The sequence below is a fragment of the Hemitrygon akajei genome, unplaced genomic scaffold (genome assembly GCF_048418815.1).
Source record: "Hemitrygon akajei unplaced genomic scaffold, sHemAka1.3 Scf000061, whole genome shotgun sequence".
NCBI lineage: Eukaryota > Metazoa > Chordata > Chondrichthyes > Myliobatiformes > Dasyatidae > Hemitrygon > Hemitrygon akajei.
The window spans coordinates 2461350-2481486 of record NW_027331947.1 but is presented as its reverse complement, the minus strand read 5'-3'; the positions used below and the strand labels follow the sequence as shown (position 1 = coordinate 2481486).

General features: G+C 44.6%; 1 protein-coding gene and 1 non-coding gene across 2 annotated transcripts in view; one reads left to right on the top strand and one right to left on the bottom strand.

The window, feature by feature from the left end:
* LOC140721777 (uncharacterized) overlaps positions 1-20137 on the bottom strand; it is a 455764-nt gene that overhangs the window by 261904 nt on the left and 173723 nt on the right. The gene's annotated exons all lie outside the window — the stretch shown is intronic.
* On the top strand, positions 2306-2399 carry trnam-cau (transfer RNA methionine (anticodon CAU)). Its single transcript has 2 exons — positions 2306-2343; positions 2364-2399. It is a non-coding gene; the product is annotated as a tRNA-Met (tRNA).

Here is a 20137-nt window from a genome sequence, read left to right as displayed (position 1 = left end):
CGAGCTGCAGCTCCAGTTCCCTAACACGGTCCCTCAGGAGCTGCAGCTCGCCGCACCTGGCGTAGATGTGGACGTCCGGGAGGCTAGAAGACTCTAGGACATCCCATATCCGAAAGCGAGAACAACAAGAGCACACTCATACTTCCCCTTTCCTCAAGTAACAGGAAAAACTGAAACCTAAACCTGCCTTGCCTCGCCTGCTTCTGCCTAAGCCCGTTGAGCCAAAGCCCTTAAGCCTGCACTCTGCTCCCGGCTCACTCCACTGCCCGCAAACGATGCTGCCCGCTGTTTAAGAATGTGTCCTTTTCTAATCTTCCCAGCTTCTCTGGCCGACGTCACACGCCTGCGCAGCACCGCCTTTCTTAACTCCGATGAGAATAAGAGAAAGTCTAAATGGCTTCCGCCGCACTCCCGTTCTGATCCTTCGACTTCCTTCCCCAAATATTGGAGAATATTGACAAAGAATGACGGGGTTCATGTTTGCTGATGTAGAAATGGGCAAGGAAAATGGACTTCAAACATGAATAAGGGGCGGGAACGGGCCCTGAATAAGGGGCACTGAAACCGCTGCAGAAGGGTTTCACCAGGAAGTTGCCGAACATGAAACATTTCAGATATCAGCAGAGAATCAAACATTCAGTTCTCGAAACGGAGGAAGAAGAGGTGCTTCATGAGGAAGTTTAAAAAATATTACAGACATACTGGGGTTCAGTGGTGGTAACTACGTCTCCATATCAGCTGCATCTACTGTGAAGGTACAGGTTTATTGAAACTGTAAGTTTTAGCATTCGTTAGCGGAAGGTGTTGAGTTTCTTCAGATGTAGGCATTTGACGCAGAGATTTAGTTACCACTCTGCGACCCATGCTACTGCAATTTCAATGTTCACAATAATGTCGCTTCTGCATTAGACCAAAAAATCACCGGGCTTGGGTGTTCGGTCTCCGGAGTCCCTGTGTACGGACCATTGGTTGTTCCTGCGTTCTCTGTTAAAGCTCATTCCACTGACCTTCGAATTATTTTCCACCACTGGCATAACTGTCTGTGTGTTTTTTTTTCTATCTATCTATCTATCTATCTATCTATCTATCTATCTATCTATCTATCTATCTATCTATCTATCTATCTATCTATCTATCTATCTATCTACCTATCTATTCGTCTGTCTGGCTGCCTGTCCTCTGCTGTCTGTTTTTGTCTCTCTAACTATATGCTGCTGTGTCAGTGAAGGTTCACATGATCTGGCTGAGAAAGTGAAGCACTGAGAGCGGATAATCAACTATAATGAAAATGCAAAATTTCAGCCCAAATGTGGCGTCTGGACAGACAGAGTAACAACGTACAAAGAAAGATTCAAGAGAGGATGAAGATTAACATCAAATACCCTTCAGTTCCCAACTAGGGAAGAGCTCCAGCATCAGTTTTTCCAACATAACAAAGACTGCCATCCAAGTCTCTACACTGAATTTCGCCGGAGAATGGTTAAATGCCGCTGTTCCTTTAAAAAGCAGACTGCAATTGTCGCCTGTCATCTTCGCTCATGGAAAGTCTGTACTTAAAGTTCGCCTACTGAGTACTGAGTGCTCACTTGTTCTCCCCATCCATAGCTCTCATCCGCATGATCATAGAGCTCCCCTTCTCCCCATCTCTCCATCCGGTGGAGTAGCAACACGTCCCTGTTCATACCAGACTTGATGCAGCCTGTCAGAATGCTCTCCAGAAGTTTTTTGAGTTTATTCGTTAATCTCCAAATGAAGTACTGTATAGCCGCTGTCTTGCCTTCTTTATAACTGCATCGATATGTTGAGACCAGGTTAAGTCCTCAGAGATCTTAACACCCAGGAACTTGAAACTGCTTACTCTCTCCACTTCCTGTCCCTCTATTAGGATTGGTATCTCTCTCCTTCCTGAAGTCCACATTGAGTTTTTTCGTCTTACTGACGTTCAGTGCAAGGTTGTTGCTACGACACCACTCAACTAGTTGACGTATCTCACCCCTGTTCGCCCTCTCGTCTCCATCTGAGATTCGACCAACAATGTTTGCATTATCAGCAAATTTATAGGTGGTATTTGATCTGCTGACTCGATATGCACACGGATGTAAGGAAGATCGAGGGATATGGACAGGGTAGGGAGGAGGGATTAGAGTTTGAGTGCCTTTGATTTGCGTTTTAGCTGGTATGGCAATACATTGTGGTCCGAACGGCCTTTTCACGGGCTGTATATTTTAGGCTCTATGCACGATGATATCTGTAATTTTCTTCTAAATTTTCTTTCCATATGTAAAATACATGTTTGCAGCACTGGGCTCTAGTGGCGCAATCGGTTAGCGCTCGGTACACATATGACAGTACACGGCGGAGAAATGCCGAGGCTGTGAGTTCGAGCCTCACCTAGAGCACTCGTGATTTTTAATGCTTGCAACGCCCGGGTGACTAGGTGTCTCTCAAGCTGAGCATTCCACTGAAATGTTACATTTGATTTTGTGCCTCTGAGACACCCTGTTTATTATTGTAATTAACTTCGAATTGATGCACCTTTGATTTTGATCTGAGCAGGAGAGTGTGAGTTTACACCCAGGGCTGAGTGCTCAGTCCACTGCTGTTCACTCTGCTGACCCACGACTGTGCTGCAACACACAGCTCGAACCACATCATCAAGTTCGCCGATGACACGGCCGTAGTGGGTCTCATCGGCAAGACCGACGAGTCAGCTTACAGAGAGGAGGTGCAGCGGCTAACGGTCTGGTGCAGAGCCAAAAACCTGTCTCTGAGTGTGACAAAACAAGAGATCGTTGTTGACTTCAGGAGGGCACAGAGCGACCACTTTCCACTGAACATTGACGGCTCCTCGGTAGAGATCGTGAAGAGCACCAAATTTCTTGTTGGTCACCTGGCGGAGAATCTCACCTGGTCCCTCAACGCCAGCTTCATAGCAAAGAAAGCCCAGCAGCATCTCTACTTTCTGCGAAGGCTGAGTAAAGTCCATCTCCCACCCCACATCCTCATCACATTCGATAGGGTTTGCATTGAGAGCATCCTGAGCAGCTGCATCACTGCCCGGTTCGGAAATTGCACCATCTCGGATAGCAAGACCATGCAGCGGATAGTGAGATCAGCTGAGAAGATCATCGGGTTCTCTCTTCCCGCCATTACGGACACTTACACCACACGCTGCATCCGCAAATCAAACAACATTATGAAGGACCCCACGCACCCGTCATACAAACTCTTCTCCCTCCTGCTGTCTGGGAAAAGGCAGCGAAGCCTGCGGGCTCTCATGACCAGACTGCGTAACAGTTTCCTCCCCCAGGGCAATACCCGGAGCCTGGACTGACACCAACCTACTGCCCTCTAATGTGCGTACTTTCTTGTTTATTATTTATTGTACTGCCTGCACTGTTTTGTGCACTCTATGCAGTCCTGGGTAGGTCTGTTGTCTCGTATAGCTTTTGAATTTTTTTACGTAGTTCAGTGTAGTTTTTGTGTTGTTTCATGTAGCACCATGGTCCTAAAAAACGCTGTCTCGCTTTTACTGTGTACTGTACCAGCAGTTATGGTCGAAATGACAATAAAAAGAGACTTGACTTCACTTGACAATATACACATTAATTTAAGAAACCCACCCGGATGTCCCATCTAAACCATTTGCACTGACTATTGCCTTCTCCTAGAAAGTATCTTTATAAGACAGCTGATTCCAGCCGTCATCAATACTCTTCAGCGATTTTGTGCCTGGTGTCAGCGATCGCATAAGCAGAACATGTAACCAGCATCGGCAGCTCATACGACCATCCACCGCCTGCTCCCATGGCATCACGTGACCCTGAGTTGGGGAGGGTGCTATAGAAGTGCTACATCTCGCCGTAGGCTGGCGGTGGGAAGATGCAACGTATACTTCCTTCGGTAGAAACGTATCTTGTAAAACTCTATCAAGTCAGCTCTCAACCTCCTAATCTCCAAAGAGAATGTCCGGAATATCTTATCCAGGCAGCCTCATGGTAAACTGCACCCTCCACAAAGTTTTCACATCCTTTCTATAATGAGGCGCTCAGAACTGAACACAATATTCCAAATGTGATCGGACCAGTATTTTAGAGTTTCAATACCTCGCGGCGCTTTAACTCAAGCCCCTGACTAATGAAGGAAACACCCAATAAGCCTCCTTAACAAACTTATCAAGAAACCAACTTATCTTAGCAGAGAAGCTTTGCGGAATCTTTGGATGTGGACCCCATCATCCCCCTGTTCTAATAGGCTGCTGACAATGTTGCTATTAACCCTGTATTCTGTCTTCAAGTTCGTTCTTCTGAAGTGAACAAGTTCACACTTTTCCAGATTGAACTCCATCCGTGTCACATCACAGAATTCAATCAGGGTCGTGAAGCATAACCTGCTCCTCACAAAGCCATGCTGACACCCTAGTCAGGATATGCTTCTCCAAATTCTTCTAAATCCCGCCAAAAAGAAACTTCCCCTAAAGCTTCCCACCACTGAAGTAAGACTCACTGGACGATAATTTCCAGAGTTATCGTCATTCCCTTTCTTGAACAAAGGAATAATATTTTCCAAGCTCCAATCCTCTGGCAGCCCTTCTGTGGCCAGTGATAACACAACGATCATCGCCAAGGGAGCGGCAATCTCTCCCCTCGCTTCGCGCTGTGACCTTGGGTATATCCCGACCACACGAGGACTAATCTATCCTAATGTCTTTCAAAAATTCTCTCTCTTCACCGCGACATGTTCCAGCACGTCAGCACATTTAACCCCTTCACAACGTCAAGATCCCTCTCGGTGGTAAATACTGAAGTAAAGTCTTCAATAATGCCTTGCCACACCTCCCCGATTCCAGACTCATGTTTCATCTTATATCCTTGACCATTTCTCCCCTCACTGTAATCATCCTCTTCTTCTTCACATAAATCTAGAATGCTTGGGGCTTTTCTTAATCTTCGTTACTAAGTCTTTCCAAAGACCTTTCCAGCTCTCCAGATTCCAATTTTTCAGTTCGTCTCTGGCTGAATTGTAACTTTCTACAGTCCTGTCTGATCCTTGTTTCCGAAACCTTAAATCAGCTTTGTTTATCTCTGGATGAGATGATCCACATCTCTTGTCACTCATGGGTCCTTCACCCTACCATCCTTTCCCTGCCCCAATGGGACAAATCTACCCAGGAGCCCATGCAAGTGCCGTCTGCCATCCCTCCCCATTTCCGTTGTGTGTTTCCCAGAGCATATCCGTTCCTGATTTAAGGTCCGTTTCCAGACCTTTAGGACCATGATTCCACTTCCCATAGCTAATTACCTTAAGAGATGTAACAGAGCTGTAGGGAAATAGTGGACCCACATGATTTGAGGACTGACAGGGGATGTCGGGAGGTCGTGGGTCTGTGCTTAATTTGCAGACTGACAAGGGCGGAGATGGGTGGAGAGCGCGCGGCAGTGCAACTAGTTTGGGGACTGACGTGGGCCTGTGGGAAGAGAACCGAGACGTGGGAATAATATGGCGATTGACACGGGCTATGGGGAGACAGTGGAACAGTGTGATTAGTTTGGGAACTGATACGGACTGTGGGGAAAGAGTGGGACAGTGTCATTAGTTCTATGACTGACTTGAGCAGTGCGAAGAGAGTGGGACGGTGCGATTAGCTCCGTGACTGACACTAGCTGTGGGGAGAGCGGGATAGTGTGATCAATTCGGGGGCTGACACGGGCTGTGGGTCATGATCACGGAAGTGGTGTTAGCTTTGAGTCTGACACGAGGCTGTGGGACAATCATGGTGCATTGGGAATACTTTCGGTCTGACACGTGTCTGGCGGATTATTTTGAGGACTGAAGCAGAACTGCGGGATTAGTGTGTTTTTACCTGCTCCTAAAAGGAGGCTGCTTGAACAGAGTGAATCACAATAATATATTAATATTATTATGTTTTACACAAATCCTTTGTTCTTGTTATTCCATAAATAGTTAAAGTGACCCTTCGAACTATCTTAAGACCATACAGCGAACTTCTTCCTCTCCATCGAGGAGCTCCCCCTCACGGCCCAACGCCGCATTACCGCGCTCTCAAAGGCACACTTCCTTTGAACACAGCACCACGGAATCCCGCCCACCCCAGAAGTGCCGGGAACCTGGGATTCCCCACCGCACCCACACACACCCATTTTCCCGGCCGCCGCTGGCTCCATGCATCAGCCACACGGATGTCAGATAAATCTCCAACCTTCCATCCCCTTCGTTCGACACGGCCGGCCTCAGGACGTTATCAGCCCGCATTGTCTCAGTAGGGGCTACCACTCCTTCCTCTCTCCGGAGCAGAGGAAACAAGAGCCTGCCATTACCCCTCCCGCTGTCTGGAGGGTCGCACACACTCCGGTAAAAGCCCGCCACCTCCCGGGAAGCTGAATGCGGGATGAAGACCCGAAACTCTCCGTCTACCCCTCATGTGCCCCAAAGGGTTGCGAAGCCTCTCTGTACACAGTCATGTGACGTGCTCTCTCCTCCCGCTCCGTCAGCGCCTGAGGCAGAAGCCTGCGGTATCTCCGGGAGGCTACAGAGTCGGTTCGGGTGTTTTGGGCCGGGAAGTGAGGCTGAGCACCGGCGGGTCTCCATATCGCAGAGAGGTAATTGAGATTCCGATGTCAACGTTTATGAGATGATTTGATAAGTACTGGGTGTATGGATGGCCGCGGTCCGGGTGCAGTCGATGGGAGTAGGCAGTTTAAATAATTCCTGACTGACCTGACGGTCTGTAGACCCTGTTTCTGTGCAGTGGTTTCCTCTGGCGGTGCAGTCAATAGTTCAGCGATTTGCTTACGTCGTCACCCCTAATTCCATTAACTTTCCAGCTGTTGCTGGGTGGTCAGATTAAATCGGTTATTTCCCTCAGCCCTGTTTCTCGGAACACTGTAACTGCAGAGTCCAAATATAGTTGTAAAGTGTACCGGTTGAGAGAGGAGTTGGCAAGCGGACCCGAGGTATTCCCAGTTGTGTCTGAGCCTGGAGGATTTAGGTGAGGGGGTACGGAGGTCTCGAAGGGTTAGGGAACTCCCAGATAAGTTTACCTATGTAGCGCCTGAGGGACAGGGCGTCAGGTTTACTGTTTGGGGAGCAATGCCACTGTTTGCGCCTGGGTTAGGGTGTGTGTTGGCAGGAAGAGTGGTCGAGTTATTTAACAGTCATGAGGACATGAATTTTATTTGGTGCGGGAAGAGTGTAAAGGGGTTTCTTCTTTTTCTTTGTTACAGCGTATGTTAATCAAAATGGCTTCTTAGTTTTGTTAAAAGTAGGAATGCTTCTTTGTTATGAGAGAGTACTGGATGCTCGTTTAGGTTAAAATTTACTGATAACGAGAATTGTATTCATTTGTTAACCAAATGGTATTAATGTTGTTCTTTCTTCTGGGTCTGTAATCTAGTGTTGGCGGGCTTTTGGGGAGTCAGCGCGAGGGGGTGAGAAAGAGAGGACGCGATGCTGTTAACTGGGCGACGGAACGGAGCCCAAGCGGGTTTCCCAGGCCAGGAGGTTTGGCGAGGGGACGAGAAGAAGACAGACGTGCCGGGGGGAGGGGATTTGGTTGATCACTGCGGGTGGTCCTGAGCTGCGAGTCGAGGAGGTCTGACGGGATCAAATGGTGGCTAGAAGACTTCGCTCATTGAGCTCCAAAGGTTGTGCACGAAGTGTTAGGACTTTGATAAATTGGCGCCTTTTCTTTATTTTCTTTTCCTTCTTATATACTGCATCTTTATTAATCACTTAATTTTAGTAATCTCTATGAAGTGTAATCATTTAATCGCACATGGCGTACTATCTGTTAATTGGCCGGTTTGGGGACATCACACAGCATTCAAACAATCTGATTATCCAGTTTGGTGGGGCCGAAGGCTGCTCCCCCAGACGGAAGCGAGCTGAGCGAGCCTGAGGCAAGCCAGGGGGTTACATGTGAAAAGTTTAAGGGAAACATGAGGAGAAACGTCTTCATTCAGAGGGTCGGCAGAGTGTAGACAGTGCTACCAACGCAAACGGTAATTGAGATTTCACTTTCAACGTTTAAGAGATGATTGGATAAGTACACGGATGAGAGGGATATGGATGGCCACGGTCTGAGTGAGGTCGATGGGATTAGGCAGTGTAAATAATTCCTCACTGTCTGGACGGACTGAAGACCCTGTTTCTGTGCAGTGGTTTCCTGTGGCTGTCTGACTATATGTCTGGATTACAACGTCAGTGTCTCGCAACACCGACCAATCTAGAAAGTCGTTGATGCTGTTCGATCCCTCTGTCCTCGCACATACTGAAGCATGGAGACTGAGTAAAATGGATGGTTACAGCATAAGGAGATAGATGTGAGATGATAAAGGGAGTTTCACACTGCATGAATATACCTTCAGTAAGGCGGTAGAGACAATAGTTCAGGTCTGGAGGTGGGTGTGATAGTGGTCCCAGTACAGGGAACAAATCTTTTGTTTCGGCTGTGGTAATGGGAATCATTCGCCCCGATACTATACAACAAAGGGTTCATTTAGCCCGAATCCTATCCTTGGACAGAAATTTAAGGTCAGAAGCCTTGGCAGCCTTTGGAGGCTTGCAGTTGTGGAGACGTCATGTTTTAATTGTGTTGAATATTAACTCGGGGGACACATTACTTTCGGCGTCTCTTTGTCCTGGAGTCGAAAGGCTTTATTAAGTGTTGCATGATTGCCATTACAGATGTTTGTTATCTGTTGAACAAATAAGACCATGCCATTTTCTGCGATATTTTGAAAATATGAATGCATTGCAGATTTAAAATACAGCATGCGGTTTGGACATAAGTGATGTCAATTGAAAGAAAGAGAGAAAGATTATGGCCATGAATGGCTTTATGTCAGTTGTGTGTTTCTTTAGTTTGTGTTGGGGGGATGATTGAATTAATCTTCTTTTTCACCATACTCATGACAAAAAAAATTGTGTCACCTTGCGAGAAGTGATTTCCAGGAACTGATGCGAAATTCGAAGGCTGCATATCTTTCCGAAATTCTATGAAGTGCTGATGTATGCTCGCCTAAGCTCTACACATCTCACGCTCCCAATCTCTTCTGCAGAATACGTGCTCAGGCCTTTTGCTTTGGAAGTTGTTTGTTCTGTATTCTCCAATTGCCTACGATGGTTTTGAAGGGAGACAAGTGTGTGCACGGGTGTTTGCTTTGTCCTCGCTGTATTTTTAGTTTGTGTAGTTTTGTGTGTTTCATTTATTATTAATTCAGAGGGAGACTCGGATTTCACACCGGCCATGTGGATTCAGGGTTAAATGGATCGAAGTTTGACCGTATCTACACCCGATATGATAAAACCAATATTTCGAATTATTGGGAATTGAACTGGGAATTTGGAATTGTCATTCAGGAAGGATGGTTATTTTAATGAGCACCAGAAGCTGCTCTGAACACTATTAAATACTGGTTTTAAGTTGTAGGTCTCCATTGGAAAAGATTGTTTTGAGGACATTGTAGCATCTGCCCTGTAACATGTAAATGACAGGTCAGCTTAGATAACATGGCAGTGTAGTCAATAGCTCAGCAATTTTCTTACGTCATCAGTCCTAATTCCATAAATTAACCAGCTGCTGCTGTGTGATCAGATTAAGTCGATTATTTCCCTGAGCCGTATTTCTCGGAACACTGTAACTGCTAAGTCCAAAAGTTGTAAATCTCTTAGCGGGACGCGGTTGCCCGCTGTCTTCCAGCCAGAATTCACTCTATCTACTACATCACATGCCTTCTGTTAGGAAGTCAATTCTGAATCAACGAAGGATTACCTAGCTCCCATGCCCCCTGAATCTCGGAATTAATACACCTACATCGACTGTTCAGATAACTCAACCTGGCTCATATAGGATAACATACCTCTCAAAGAGCCACGTTGTCTCTCCGTAGCCAAACTACGTTTCTACAAATACTCATAAATTCCATCTTTAATAATCCTCCATAATAGTTTACCCACTACTGATGAAAGATTCACTGGTCTATAATTCCAATTAGTATCCTATTATCTTGCTTCAACAAATGAATAGCATTTGCTACCTTCTAATCTAGTTCTACTTCCGTAGCTACGGAAAACACAAATATCCTGTCCAGAAGCTCAGCAATGTCTTCGCTTTCCTTTCCAAATCATCTGGACAATATTCCTTCCAGCACCGGGGTATCATCTATTATAATATTCTCCAAGTTTTCAGCGCATCCTCTTTCTTAGCCTCGGCATATTTTACCGTAACTACCTTTTTGCGCTGGGTGTTGCCTTTATGGCAGTTATTTAGTTTATAATATTTTCGCTTAGTAATTCGTTGTTAGCATTTTCTAGCTGAAGTTAGGATTGTTTAAAGTAAATTCGTTGTCTGTGATATAGCGCGGCGATGACGTCACATCCGGTTTCGCCGCGTCTTGTGGGAAAATACCGGTTTGGAGAAACGGGAAGGTGGGGGCTCACATGTGCGAGTCCGGCGCAAGAAAAGTTGTCTTCTACGCATTAGAAACACAGTGAAGCAACGCTGTAAGTTCACGAGATAATCGATATTTTGAATTAAAATGTTAACGCTGATTCTGTTAAAAGTAACGACGGTCGATAAGGTTTATGTTTTCGTTAGTTAAAGAGTTGCGGATAGTTGTCTTGAAGTGTATTTAAAGCAGTCAATGGCGTAAGTATATTCTGACTGTATGCTGCACTTTAATGTAATGTAGTTGTTGTAGTTTACTTTTGCAAGTAATTACGATGTAAATGTGATATCAAGAAGGAAACAAATACTGTACAAATCTTGTGTTGCTTTATCAACAGTTTTCACCATACGTTAATGTGGAAGAGTGAACAGTAAATGGTTAATCTTACTGCGACCTTGTTTTCATTGACTACGGTTTACCTCAGTGTTTAGTTCAGCGTTCTGTTACACCCGAGCGAGAACATTACACGCTGTGTTCACCTTCATCTATCAAGACTCACTGCCTTCTTGGGCTCCAGATACGTTTTCCTCTTTAACTTCCGGTCTACCCACACTCTCTCCAGTCATCCTCCTATTCTTCACAGTGCAACTCGCCAAGGACTTCTCACGTCCCTTTCTAATTTTTCTAAGTCCATTATTAAATTCTCTCCTGTGTGTATTCTGACCTTCCATAACCCTACCAGATCCTTTCTCCCTGAACCTTAAGTACTTTTCCTTCTTCCTCTTGACGAGTTTTTACAACTTTATTGTCACCCAGGGTTACATTATGCTGTTATCCTTTCCCTGCGACAATGAGACAAGCCCTTATTGAACCCCATGTCAGTACTCCCGAAGCAATCTCTACATATCTGTCGTGCATTTCCCTGAGTGCATCATCTCCCAATGTACCTTCCCAAGTTCCTGATAGGAAGCACCATAAATCGCCGACTTTCAATTAAACACATTCAATGCTCCTTTGTCCTATCCATGTGCAAGGTAAATCGAGGGCAGATCTGCCCTATTGCTCTGAAATGCTGACCCACCCAGAGATGTGTTACCTGATACGTTTCCTTTTCTAATATTAGATCTGGTATGGACTGTTCGCTAGTCCGCCTGTCTTCATAAAATGACATGAATCCTTCCTGGACACAACTGAGAAATTATGTCATATCTACACATTTTACCCTGGGGAGGTACCAGAGAACATTGTGGACGTTTCAGTTACCCGTGTCAATAACATGGCCAATGTCCAATGTCCGCTTACCAATCGTTTCTTCACCGTTCCCGTTGCACTTATTTGGTTGATCTGCATAGAATACTCCCAATGGGGTGATCGCGTTTTTCGTGTTTCTGTGTTAGACTCGCCATCTATTAATAAGCAAATGCTCCACGTTGTCCTTCCTTTCTGCAGCTACGATACTATCACTGATACCATCAGACTCACTTTACGCTCAGTTACCCGACCCTGTCCATTTTGAAACATCTAAAACACGGAACGTCCTGAAGCCATCCCTGCCCTTGTGACAGTCGAGTGTCTGTGATAGTTTGGAACATACTTCAACCAATGTAACAACCACGGCAGCAGCATTGCGCGTTTGTATTGCTACCGACCTGAACTGTATGAAATCAGCAATCTTCCACCAATTCTGCAATTTCCGGATGACCAGGCATATGATTGATTGAGTTTACGACATGTTTGCCAAACCTGTTCATTGTAAAACCGGTTTATTTGAAAATTCCGTGGAAATGCCATTAGACGCGGGCATTATGTACACTGATGGCCATTTAATGTAAACACATATTTCATTCCATTCCTCAGCTCTTCTCTGAATTTCCTCTGTGTCAGTGTATAGATACAAGTATTGGTGCACACGCTGAGCATTTGCAACATGGACCCAAATTGCTGTAGGATGTATACCGGGGAACTCAAATATCTGTCCTCGTAAAAATAGTTTTGCCTTTGCCATTTCAGGGAATGGGCTACATAGGGCATCCAAAATAATATCAAATTAGCTGATATAGAAAACAACAAAATCATCGATTTTCTGCGTTTTTCCACTTCGGCATCTTTCTGATTGTCGCTGCTGTGCCGAAGCCTTTTGCGGACTCTATTTGCCATAACGATATGTCTTACAGTTAACCCGTTAAACACCAGGATTAATCCGATTGGTAGCAATGGTGTTAAAATACTGCCCAGTAATGCGTATCCTCTCCACACGGGTGAAGTAGCGTATTCAGATGTGCCGATGCACCGCCAGGGTGTGTTGTCAATGATGACGTAAGGTTCAAGGGCAAAATAAACCGGGGCACATCTCCCGCAGCTCACTATAACCACGGTCACCATAACCACCGTTGCTGTTCTCTCAGTGCAGTATCGCTCCCGCAGCTTTCGGCAACATATTGCGATGAAGCGATCGAAGGTAAAACTGACAGTAAACCAAACAGAACAGTCCGTCGCTATGATCCCGAATACAAGTGTCAGAGCGCATACAGGAGTGATGAGCAGGGATCTGGAATAAATGTAGATATTGTTGGTCTGTTCCACTAAAGCAGAAACGATAACTACCATCAGATCCGCTGTTGCCATTCCAACCAGGTAACGGGTGATGCATTTGGAGAGTCCGCATTTTCCCCGAGATAGGATCACAATCGCCGTTAAATTAACTACAAGGAATTTGAAAAAAAAAACCCATTAGAAATATGAATAGAATAAATGTAGCTATTGTTTGGTCTGTTCCACTAAAGCAACAACGATAACCACCATCAGAACCGTAGTTACCATTCCAACCAGGTAACGGGTGATGCATTTTCCCCGAGAGATGATCACAATCGCCGTTAAATAAACTGCAAAAAATATTTGAAAAAGAAATAGAAATCTGGTCAGCAACAGCTCTCTCTGAATGCACCCGTTCTTCCAATGCTATGCAGAGTAGAGTTTGTTTGGAAATGGAAAACGGAAATCCAGTGTGTACGGTTTCAGTAGCTGCACTTTGGCGGGAGGACAATGACGCATTGGAATGGTAGTGGATTGGCGAAACTCCGACAGTTGACAGCGAGGAAATGAATTCCACTACTCAATTACTGACACCAGTTACTGGTATCTCCCCAGTAACCAACACCATTTCCATTATTAGAGGTAAAAGTGCTGACAGGTTTGTTTGTAGCGATGACACAGTGGAAAGAAGGAGATAATGCAAGAGTTTTCATTTCCTTATTTGCAGAAGAACAGATCTACGTGTCGAAAATAGACTGGACCGTCATTTGAATAAGCTACCACGTTGTTATAATGTCGAATTGTCTGCACTGATATAGACTCGGACCTGGAAAAGCAGAGGCCGGCGTCACTTCATAAAGCCTAGCGAAGTGAAATTATGAAACATTGACAATATTGGCACCGACTTAATTGAGAAAGAAAAAATTGCAATCGAAGTACGGAAATGTACATAAAACAATCAGAACCATGAACCCTCCACTCTGGAAACGTTTCAGCCAATGGTAGCATCTGTGCTTAGTAAGAGCGCAGATACCGCAGCAGAGTAACGACGGCACCATACATAAAGTAACCAGCTCCGGCATCTTACCGGGGACACCAACCGCTACAAGTGTGGGATAGAAAATGGCTGCGATGTAGTAAATCGTCGAATATCCCATATTCCGTCAGAACCAGTGTTCAGTTGTACGGAGCGTTTCAGCTGCTCGGATGGACTGGTGATCGGTTTAGCAGACTTTTATTGAGGTGAGAGCAATTCCACTGAGGCAATTAACGTAGTTGTCACGTCAAGGACAGTAGTGACAACCAAATGCACAAACACTTACGTTAAACTACTTTTATCACTGTTCCCGTGTCATTAATTTGACTCCTCAAGGGATATTGCAATCTAACTATTTTAAAACAAAATATGACGTGAATATTCCATGTTATTTTTCATGATACATGGCTTCAGCTATTTAAATAGGATAGTTTTATATCTATGTAGCTTTCAAAGTAGGCTTTCATCTTGAAGTCGATTTATTTTGTAACATTTGACGGAGCACATTCGCTTCTGAATTTGAGGGAAGGAGTTTGCTCTGGCAGGTGAAATTGAGAACACTTCTTTATTAAAGGGGAATATTCGTTCATTCTTTTCTTTCGTTCGTTCCAGTCATTCCGGGCGGTTTGAGTGATGGAAATCACAGTGACAGCTGACATGTGTTACAATAAAATACACTACAAATATTCCTGCGAACACTGTAGAAGATCCACAGCGATATTCCAGAGACCTGTCGTCAAAAAGGGAACGAGTCCTCGGGAGATTAGCGAGGGCTGTGGACAGTTTGAAGAACAATGTTTTCCAGCGCACACATGGGCCATTTGGCAGGAACCTGACCTCTGCCAGTGAATGACCGGGCCGTCCCACACCCGTGACGTGCGATGCAGTCTATTTGACTTTGAATATGTTCACAAACCTGCCACAATTCTACCACTATTTCGCCATCCATTCTCTGTCCGAACAAAAGCAGCAAGTTCCCAGGCTGTTCTATTATTTGCCATGAAGTTGTATTTTTTTCTCCTGATTTACTTTCAGGTATATTGCCTTTCGAGCGTCACTATGAGTATGTGCAGAACAGCGGATGTGTTCAAGCTCACCTGTCAATCACACTTCCTTCTGCTCCTGCAGTGCACCGCTCCGTGCCGATTGTGGTTCTCGTACTGATGAGCGGCCCTCGGCTTATTGGAGAAAGTTGCATCATTCTGTTTCCATTGTAGTACTCGTACTATTGTGAAGCCCTCAGTTAACTCCAGAAAGTACCAACTCTGCCTTCAAATGCATCCTTCCAAAGTGAATCACTTCCTACTTTTCCGGGTTGAACTCTATCTGCAAATTCTCACCGCTGCCCTGGGTTCTGTCTATATCTTGCTGTAATCTGTGACAAGCTACTATACTGTCCATATACTGTCCAATTCCAGCAACTTCCACATCATTGAAAATACAATAAACCATCCTGCCACCTCCTCATTCAAGCAATTGATAAAAACACAAAAACCTGGGGTCTCAGAAAAAATCTCTGCCGAACAACTGTCACCAACATCCAGGGAGAAACGCTCCGTCCACAACTATCCTCTGCCTTCTGTCGGCGTCATTTCTGAATCCACCAACGAACTTTCCCTGGATGCCAAACCTTTTGACGTTATGAATGGTCATACCTTGGCTAACTTTAACGCCTTGTTAAAATCCATTCATATCAGCTGAATTATCCCCCAAATCGTTTCCAGAAGTCCACGGAACAAACACGTTCTCCCATCTGTTTCTCTCTTCCATTATCTCCACCTTAGCTTGGGCGAGTGTAAAGATGTGACCGATCCTCAACTTCCGGAAGTGGTTGCCCAACTCACAGAGGGAGCAACTGCTCCTTTATCCACGTCACCGTCGATTGCCTGAAAAATAAATCTAAGAGGATCATCTCATCTCGGTGCAGAGAATCTAATTGACAGTGTTTTCTGGAACTCAGCGACTAGAGGACATTGACTATCACCAAGTGGTTGGAGTTTGCTAATGTGATACTAACCCAACTTGATTGCAGCGGTCTGGATTCTATATACTGATGGACCGGATCTTTCCGGGATATCATATGTCCCTATAAATCGAGAAGCTGTAAAGGGGCTCGGCTGATGTAGTGAGATCATGACCTTCTGTCCAATTTCCAACTTCTGCGGTTTTGTTTGCACCTCGAAATAAGCTTTGCTGTGCTGTTTCCTCCGTCACATATTATTGGCGGCGACATAATCGGGCTCCTTAATAGAGTCAATTAATCGCTGCTTGCATTGGTCCTTTCCAATGCCATCATATTCGGCCTGTGATAAATCTAGCTCAAACAGGGATGCTAACCATTTCATTTCAGTTTAGATTGTCTTTAAAGATCTTTTCATCCTTTCAACAATTGCACTCTATTGTGATCGATAAGGAACACCAACCTGTGTTTTACCCCGGACAGTTTCATTACATTTTGTATCACATGTGCGGAGTAGCGGGGAACATGACTGATTCTAGAGAGCTTTGCAATCCCCAAAGGGTGGAAATTCCGTCCAACATAATACTGGCTGTAACGTCAGCGGTTTTCATTATCTAGTTGGGGAAGCCTCTATCCACCTGGTGAACGCATCCCCTATCCCGAGGATATAGTTCAGTCCTCCAGGGCATGGAGGTGAAAATCCAACAAAATAATCCTGGCTGTAACGTCAGCGGTTTTCATTATCTAGTTGGGGAAGCCTCTATCCACCTGGTGAACGCATCCCCTATCCCGAGGATATAATTCAGTCCTCCAGGGCATGGAGGTGAAAATCCAACAAAATAATCCTACAAGTTAATACATGGCCCCTCTATGGGGGGGGGGGGGGGGGTATCTGAAAGTGCTTTTCTAGCCGGTTTATCTGGGTTATCACTGTTCACAAACCAAACAATTCTTTCAATAATGTACATCTGCTCGCAGTTTTGGGCAGCAACACAGATTCTTCAACTGTTCCATAATTCTATCTGCTCTCTGATGCCCACAAAAGTCATGGTGACAATACATCATAAGATTTCTTTCACTTTCTGGCACCACAAATTTACCATAATTAATTACAGTCCAATTCCGTACCTGTATCCCTCGATATTTCCCAAACTGTTCAGTATTCTCTCCTCTTTGTACCTTTGCTAACTCCTGATCTGCTGTGCCATGACTAAGTCTATATGTGTACAGTTTGCTGGTTTCTCTGTCATCGCTGTCTCTACATCTGGGTTCCATCTCACAACCCAACTTGACTCTAGTTTAGAGAACTCACCAGCCTTCCTGCTCCCTTCCGGGTAAGTCTGTAACTGAGCTTTCACCTTTTTGTTTTAATCCGTACGTGTTTCCTCTTCCCTTCTTAAATATTTACTTCAACATGGGAGCTGATGGTACAGGTTTGACACCCATTGGGGTATAACCTCGAGATTCCCATAATGGTAAATATTCAATTAAAGTGGATGAGTATGCGGTGAATGAATGGAGATGGGTCATGTACAATAATCAGAGTTTAGTCTCATTCGGTATCTTGTTCAGCGCAGAAGTAGGGAGTCAAAGGGTTTGTTCCTGTGTTCTACTGTTCCCATGATCCTAACAGGTCCACGTGATGTGTTAATCTATTATTCACAATCTATTAATCATCAGCAGCCCATTCTCCTCCATTCATCTCGTTCCTCAGCACTGATGGGTGTCATATAGGACACAGTGTCTTGCAACACTGGAGCAAACTGTTCCGCCACCATGTCTCTGACGAGCGGAACATTCCCGACAGAGCTGTAACGTAGGAAGTGCCGCCAGTTTCTCGGGAGGTCATCAATCAACCGGATGCTGCAATGTGGAACTAAGGATTATTCCAAATGTGAAACGTCATCTTCCCTGTCATTCTTACTGACAAACCCCTTCAGTGCTGCACAGAACAACGTAGACACAATTTTATCAATGGAAAATGCATGGCATCTGCAGGCAAGTCTCAAGTTGTCGTAAGAATCTCGAAATGAATATTATATTATTTATGAGTGGGACATAACTCGAATAGATTCATGGGCTAGTGCGCATTGAGAACTATGAGACAGAATCGGCAGGAGATACACGGTGAAGGTTGGAATTTAGTAATGCTGAGAGGAAATGATGCTAGAACATGAAACGCTCTGCCTCGGTAGGACTTACTTCGATCACATTATTAAGTAAGTTAATCAGTTATCTATATAAAGTAATGAATTTATTTTATTTGATTATTTTCATTCAACATTTAGGAGGTTCTTTTGCCAAACCACAGAAAGTTACATATCACGTGCTGCTCAATTAGCTCTATGTAGCTGAGTAACGAAACGCGTGCAGACTGATGCCGGGCTGAATGGTCTGTTTGTTATATGACTCTGCGACGTCAAATGTCCTGCTCGATACAACCGTCATCATTCGTCAGTGCACTGTCCATCTCACAATTATAACATATACAGACTGCAGGAGACTCCTGTTCTAAAAATAGCTCAGGAAATATAGAATCTATTTAAGATTATTTGATAGGTTTGAGGAACAGCGGCAAAGAAGGAGAAAAAATACACTCGCTCACATTGAATCAGGTCTCAGAAGTGCAGAACTGAAATGAAACACCTAACGCTGGAACCGAGGCACATAAATGCAGATTGAAACCCACACTCTCACACTGTAGCAGAGACTGACAGATACAGAATGAAACCCACATTCTCACACTGTAACAGAGACTGACAGATACAGAACAAAACCCACACTCTCACACTGTAGCAGAGACTGACAGATACAGAATGAAACCCACACTCTCACACTGTAGCAGAGACTGACAGATACAGAATGAAACCCACACTCTCACACTGTAACAGAGACTGACTGATACAGAATGAAACCCACACTCTCACACTGTAACAGAGACTGACAGATATAGAATGAAACCCACACTCTCACACTGTAGCAGAGACTGAGAGATACAGAATGAAACCCACACTCTCACACTGTAGCAGAGACTGAGAGATACAGAATGAAACCAACTCCCTTACACTTCAGCAGATCTGCACAATATGAACTACACACTCTCACACTAAACCAGAGATTGAGAACTAACGAACCCCACACTCTCAGTCTGTACCAGGGACTGAAATCTGCAAAATTGGCCCCCACAGTCTTTCATTGCATAGGAAATAGATGGGTGCAAAATTAACCACCGCTCTTCACACTATACCGGCGAAAGTCTTGTGATGAATGAAGCACACACTCTCATATTATCCGACTGAATGTCTCTCATTTGTCGATTGTCTCTGCACTGCTGTCGTTCTCTCTCACTATTTCTGCATTTCATGTGAACTGCATATTAACCCTCTCTTCATTTGCAGTTTGAAATCGACTTAATGCTCAATCCTTTCCCCTCTCTGTCAGACTGGCCTATTACTCTGTTTTTCCAATTTACTGTTCGTCTTTACTTCTGCTCTTAATAATTCTTGTTTCTAAACATGGCCTTGCAGGAGTTTCAATTTCGCTTTTGTTTCTTTAATACCTTAATCGATATGCTGACTTCACCGTCTGGGTAAAGAAAGGCATGAACTGGGAGATCGACAAAGATTTTAATACATGTACTGATGTGTGTGTGTGTGTGTGTGTGTGTGTGTGTGTGTGTGTGTGTGTGTGTGTGTGTGTGTGTGTGTGTGTGTGTGTGTGTGTGTGTGTGTGTGTGTGTGTGTGTGTGTGTGTGTGTGTGTGTGTGTGTGTGTGCATCTGCTAATAATGGTTTCTAATATTTGATGGTGTGGCCTTATCTGCCGGTCCTGCGTTTATTTCTGTCGGGGCACTGCGAAGGTAATGCCAAGTACACGGGCATTTTCATGTTCAACCATGCGATGAATCGGAATGGAATCTATACACGGCAGAAAGTATTTATACCAGGGAGAATTGTGCTGATTGTTGTGCTCGTAACCCATAGGACAATGAATGTGTAGTGGCATCATCATCCCATTATATTCCTACAGCGAATTGAGCACCACAGTTTTTCAGCATCTACCTGTTCATCAGGTGGATTCTACATCGGCTTTGTCCGTCACCTTACCGTTTCAAAATCCACAGCACGAATCGGAAATTGTAAGATATATAAGAGGTACACAATTATATACATACACACACACACACACACACAATTATATA